The following is a 6,815-nucleotide window of genomic DNA, read 5'->3' as shown; positions in this document are numbered from 1 at the left end:
GAAAAGGCAGCCTTCAGAATGGGAGAAAATAATAGCAAATGAAACAACTGACAAAGAACTAATCTTCAAAATATACAAGCAGTTCAATACCAGAAAAATGAACAACCCAATCAAAAAGTGGGCAAAAGAACTAAACAGACATTTCTCCAAAGAAGACATGCAGATGGCTAATAAACACATGAAAAGATGCTCAACATCACTCATTATTAGAGGAATGCAAATCAAAACCACAATGAAGATTCATCTCATGCTGGTCAGCATGGCCACCATCAAAAAGTCTACAAACAGTAAATGCTGGAGAGGGAGGGTGTGGAGAAAAGGGAACACTCTTATACTGTTGATGGGAATGCAAACTGGTACAGACACTATAGAGAACAATGTGGAGATTCCTTAAAAAACTGAGAATAGAACTGCCATTGACCCAGCAATCCCACTGCTGGGCATACACACCAAGGAAACCAGAATTGAAAGAGACACATGTACCCCAGTGTTCACTGCAGCACTATTTACAATAGCTAGGACATGGAAGCAACATATAGGTCCATTGACAGGCAAAGGATAAGGAAGTTGTGGTATATATACATAATAGAACTACTCAGCTATAAAAAAGAAAACATTTGAGTCAGTTCTAACGAAGTGGATAAAACTGGAGCCTGTTATACAGAGCGAAGTAAATCAGAAAAAGAAACACAAATACTGTATATTATCACATATATACAGAATTTAGAAAGACAGTAATGATGATCTTTTATGCAAGACAGCAAAAGAGACAGATATGAAGAACAGACTTTTGGACTCGGAGAAGGTGAGGGTGGGATGATTTGAGAGAATAACATTGAAACATGTATATTACCATATGTATAACAGATGACCGGTGCAAGTTCCATGCATGAAGCAGGGCACTCAAAGCCGGTGCTCTGGGACAACCCAGAGGTATGGGGTGGGGAGGAGGGTTCAGGATAGGGGGAACACATGTGCACCATGGCAAAGACCATCACAATATTGTAAAGTAAGTATCCTCCAATTAAATAAATAAAACATTATTGTTTAAAGAAAGGAGTTAAAGCAAAGAGGGAGGGGGGTGTCTATCCCAGAAAAGGCCCCATAGGGTCCTGCTCATTACACTTCCTTATAAATACCTTCATTTAATCCTCACAATTCCTTTGTGGGTTAGTTACTATTTACTCTAGTTTTCAGATAGAGTCAGACATATATGAATTTGAAGCTTGTTTCTGCTCCTTATTAACTATAGGAGCTCAGGCAAGCTATTAATATTATGAATCAATGTCCTTACCTATAAAACAGGAATAAAGACTGAATAAGATAATATCTATGAAGCATCTTTAGAGGGTCAGACATAGAGTTAGAACATAATAATGGTGATTATTATTATTGTATTTCCTGAACAGAACTCTTGTAGCCACAAAAAATTATAAATTACCTATTAAAATATTTCAATATTCTTGAAAGTCACAGTCATGTTCTATTAGAATATTTCCTCAGGTAATATAATTTTCTTAGTAATACTTTGATCTATACTTTGAATTTGTGGATAACATTTATTTAAAAAAAGAGTCCCCAAACATAAACTTATTTCTTCAGAATAAACCATAAAATCTTCTAGGACTCTTCTCATGAAGCTACCAGGTGATTAAATCAACAAGAAGAATTTCTGTCTGAAGCCTGTGTTAGTTTGTGCTCTGAACTCAATAAATGCAAAACAGCTGCCATGCTGTAGGACTATGAATTTTAATCCTTAATATTTTCACGTTATAGGAACCTCAACAATTGGTGCACAGAAATCTTTTCTTATTTGATTCATTCTAGAGACATCAGATTATTGTTTATGTGTCTTCTACATTAGATTTACCCAAACAGCCCAGCTTCTTCAGGTTGGTAAATTGTTTAAAGGTGATTTATCTGAAAACAAGTCACAAATATTTTTCAGCAGCAGCCTCCTAATGTGCTGAGTCTTTGTCACAAGTGTCTTCCATTTCTTATAGCACACTTCATTCTAAATGGCCAACTCTGGCCTTGAGAAAGTGTACTGTGGCCACTGTTTCTGCTGATATAGCCCAGCTTTTCAGCCAGCACTGGGTCAAACTTGGAAAGTGCTTTGATCTTTTCACTGAGAGGCACATGGTCTCTGTGTCAAATATCACCAGTGGCACTATTTCACAAGTTGTACCCAAGTTGGCATGAGGACTGGGCAGGAGTTAAAACTCAGAGTCAGGGATAGGTGTACACAAGCAAACACTCGAGCCAAACACACCAGGGCCAAAAGAAAGTTGTAATACAGGGAGCAAAATAAGGTACAGGGCCAGAGTCCAGTCTGGGCTCAGAGGGCAGAAAACAGGCTGCATAGCATCTAAAACTGCCATCCCTTTGCTAAAGTTGTTCATACTGGACCACCTGCAAGGAAAGCGACTAGCACTTAGGGGCCAGAGCTGTCTCACAAATGCCACTTACAGCAGAGATGAGTCAGGATGCAAAGAATTTGAACTACCATTTCACATCCTTGCTATGTTATCAGGTAAATACACCTAAAACTCATTGACTTAAGGCCAGCTCCATGCTGTGCCGTGCCAAGTCGCTTTAGTCATGTCCAACTCTTTACCACCCTATGGACTGTAGGCTGCCAGGCTCTGTCCATGGGATTCTTCAGGCAAGAATACTGGAGTGGGTTGCCATTTCCTACAGGGGATCTTCCTAACGCAGGGATTGAATCCAAGTCTCAAATTGCAGGCAGATTCTTTACTATCTAAGCCACCAGCCAATGATAAAGTCACTCATTTGTATAAAAAGTGAAATATGCATTTCATTTTTGATATAACCATTCCAACCCTTTTTGGGAATTTTTGAATTCTGATAGGTTTTCTTTTAAAAATTACTGGTTTTGACTCATTTAAGGTTGCTTATCCAGTTTGTCTAACCATTCTTTCACAAATTTCATATTTTCAAAACATACTCATGGTAACTGTATAGATGATTCATTAAATGCATCCTTTGTGAGTATATTGCATTCTTTAGTGAATACTTTCACAAATGGTATAAATTAAGTAAATTAATACATAACTTGCATTTGCTCCCTTCTAATGAAGGATTGCTGTTTTGGTGATAATAAAGAGAAGATCTGTTATGACTATATTATGTAGATGTCAGGAACAATGAAGTGCAATGGAGGATTAAATTAAACAAGAGATAAAGTATAAAATCACAGTACCTGGCATATGTTAGCTACTTTGTTAATACTAGTTCCTTTTATAGAAGTGAGAAATTAATTCTTGTTACCAAGTTGACTTGCTTGATATTTCATATATCTGACTCACCAGATTTTTGCTTACTTTTCATTTCACATGGAATCTTACCAGTCTCATTTTATATGATATGAAGAAATGTGAAAGTAGATAAAGAAATACTTTTAGAATCTCTGTGGTTCCAGTTTGCTGTATTTATTTCCCTAACTCCAATTAGAGACAGCCTCTGGGAAAAGGAGTTATTTCCACTTTCCCTATAGTGGCTCCAGTGTTCCTAATACTAAACCTCTAGCCTTCTGTCTTCTCCCTTCTGGCCTCAGTGAGCAAAGGAGGGAGGTATACCAGATGTTGCAAGCCTTGCCTCTCCCCACAGGACATGCTGTGGGCAAAGAAGCCAACTTAGTTATGCTCAAATGCATTCTTTGCTTGAGCACCTTGATATAGTAGCTGGTGAGATGAAAAGGCAGAGAATAAAAAGGAAAGAGTTAACAAGATACGATCAGAGTGTGTGAATGTGGAAAAAGAGACTGGAATGTATTAGAATGAAAGCATTCAAGGTGAGCAGAGAGAAGGATCGATACATAGTTCTAGTTTGGTGAAAGAAAAAAATATGGCTTTGTTTGCCTTATGTTTGCTTCCACATAATGGCAAAGGCACGATATATAACCTGCAAATATCTATGCAGAGAAAGAATGGAGAGAATCAAAGTGTATGTTGGGCACCTGGATAATATAAATCAATTAGATAACCTGGCTTCAGTGGGAGAAGAGCCAACTATTGAAGCACCCATCTGAAAAAGGTTAAGTGTGTGGAGGAATCCTAATGAACTTTTGTATCAAATGTGCAGTGCTGTGTATTTAACATTAGAACAAAGTAGAGGGTGAGTCAGAGTCTAAAGAACAGAACAAAGTGAAAAGGTAATGGGTAGACAAAAAAGAATGGAGGTAGGAGTCAGTGCAGAAAAGAATTAAAGATAAATAAATATCAAGAGGGAGATATATGTAAAAAGTGGCATAAGGAGGACTTAAGTATTATATTGTTTTCTAACAGGGATGAGATTTTAGTTGTTAAGAAGAAAACATGTGTGCACTAGTTCAAAATCCTACTGAATCAATACATCCTGAACTACCAATCAGGAATTAAATACATTCTCTAGAATTTGCCCCTTTAAGTCTCTTAGATATCCCAAGTTTGTCTTTTGGGGGCTCACCCAGTTTGTTGTCATTATGCTTTTCCTACCTGCTAAGTGAAACATCCTTTTGCAGTGGGCAAAGATCTGATTTCAAGCAAGATAGGATGCTGACTTAGCTCCAAGGAATGAGTCATGACTGGTCCAAGTCATTTATAATAATCTCATTCCCTTCTATTAATGGATTTGGTCCCAAATTAGCATGTGAATCAGTTCTGGTTAATGATACATCAAGGGAAACCTGGTATTTTCCTTCTAGCCTCAAAAGTAGTGTACAGGGACTTATCCATTCCTGCTTGTGATACTGAAGTAAAGACATAATGTCTGGAGATGTGGCAGCTGTCTTGCAACCATGAGGCAACAAGCACAGAAGGATGGTGAAGTTGAAGGGTGAAAAGGGTCAAGGGCTCTGGTTGAGCCCATTTAATAGCTAAGGCTGTTTCTGCGGCTGCCAGTTACCAGATGTGCTACAAGGGTAAGCTACTGTTTAGCTGGATTTTCCATTATTTAAACTGAAAGCATTTAGTCATTCAATCATATCTGGACTTGGACAATCAACTTATAACCTTCATCATGTCTTTTAGGCTTTTAAAGAATGCATTTGTTTGGTACTTCAGAAAACTATTTAAATGAGTCATCTCAAACTAACATATTTAAAAGTAATTTAGCACATTCTTTTGTTGTCACAGATCCAGAGAACTTAAGCATGACAAGTTCTTCTACCTATTTTCATGTGTTATCACCTTCTACTTGGAATATTAAAAGAAATTACAAGAAAATTAAAATATAAATAAATTACAGTAAAAGTATAAATATTCAATATATGAATGTAGATAATAAAAATAGCATTCCCATATTGCCTCTTGATTAATCTATTTAACTTAAATTTATTTAAGAATACACAAAGTCTTTATTTATTTATTTAGCCATGCTATGTGGCATGTAGAATCTTGGTTCTCTGATCAGGAATCAAACCCAGACCCCCTGCAGTGTAAGCTCAGAGTGTTAACCATTGGACCGCCAGTGAAGTCCCAAGAATACATAAAGTCTTAAAAGAGCAAGAAGCCCATATATATACTTTTATTTTACCTTGGAAATAAACTAGAGGGGTTAAAAGATGTGATTGCTTAACTAAGACAGCAGCAAGTAGAACAAGAGTACAATCCTTCTTTCAGGCAGAAGACTTCCTCCTCCATCATCTTGGTTTCCAAAGGAGACACAGAAGCACTGTCATAAATTATTGAAATCTGTTCATTAGAAGGCAATGACCAGATGTGGCCGCTCCTGAAATACACCTTTTTGTTATCTTCAGTTCCTCCATTATTATCTCTATCCATTTTCTTACGCATCATGCTGGTGTTTCTTCTTTTATTCTTTCTCATTTTCCTCTATTTTATTTGTCTCCTCTATACTGATGACCTCAGCTCTCCCTTCCCATCTTCTCCTGATTACCCTCTCTCATTTTATTTAATACTTCTTTTCAATCTTCCACCCATTCTTCCACTAAATCCAATACCCTGTCCCCATCCACTCATCCATCCACTTTCTCTTCTAAACATAAACATCTAGGACTTTAGCAGCTCACTTATTTTCCTTGGTTCTTTTTACTTATTTTTGCCTGTCTAGTCTTTGGTATAGTCTGTTTTCATTTTCAAGTCCATCTTTTACACATGCTTTTTAAAATACATACTCTAACTTCAGAATTATTATTTTATTCAGTATAATTTGCCATTTTCCTCTGTTAACAGAGCAGTAATAGTCGTAAGGACCTTGGCCTGGCACTCAAAGCAATGCCACTGCTGACCTGTAATTCCACGGTTGACCTGCAGACCTCTGCCAGGGGTGGAAAATAAAGACTGAAAATGCTGACAAGGGAGGTGAGGAGAAGCAAGCAGAATCCGGAGAAGCAAGAGAGCACTGAGGAAGCAAAATGAAAGAGAAGAACAAATAAACAGCCTTATATCCTACGATCATAGAGCCATTATTATTTCTTACACACACACGCACATACAGGCAAGCTTTCGGATTGTTAGGATGGACTGCTGGAGGAAGACTCAGGAACCCCCAAAACTAGCATCTGGCTTTATTTATGAACCAGACCTGAAGAGGTCAGTGCTAGTACTGGGTTAAGGTTAAAGATAAAGGAGACATTGGTCAAGGTCTCTTCAGTGTTGATCAACCTGTGTTGCCAAACTAGAGGGTTCTTTGGTGTTTGAGGAGGAGGAGGACATTGGACAGAGAGCAGGAGAAAGACAATGTTATTTCATGGGATTCACAGCTGACTTGAACACATAACATAGTATACTTTGCAAGAGAAGTCCAGTGGTCCTAACTGTGTTGTGATGACAGGTTTTAGTGGTTTAAGATTC

The 6,815-nt window shown here is 37.6% G+C and overlaps 1 long non-coding RNA gene across 1 annotated transcript; it reads left to right on the top strand.

The window, feature by feature from the left end:
• Positions 1-3,780: 3,780 nt before the first annotated feature.
• LOC133258470 (uncharacterized) lies at positions 3,781-6,413 on the top strand. The gene is made up of 2 exons (XR_009740036.1): positions 3,781-4,921; positions 6,195-6,413. It is a non-coding gene; the product is annotated as an uncharacterized LOC133258470 (long non-coding RNA).
• The last annotated feature ends 402 nt before the right edge of the window (positions 6,414-6,815 follow it).

This window comes from Bos javanicus, chromosome 12 (assembly GCF_032452875.1).
Source record: "Bos javanicus breed banteng chromosome 12, ARS-OSU_banteng_1.0, whole genome shotgun sequence".
Taxonomy (NCBI): Eukaryota; Metazoa; Chordata; class Mammalia; order Artiodactyla; family Bovidae; genus Bos; species Bos javanicus.
The sequence above is the reverse complement of the archived record's forward strand: the minus strand, read 5'-3'. Positions and strand labels throughout refer to the sequence as shown.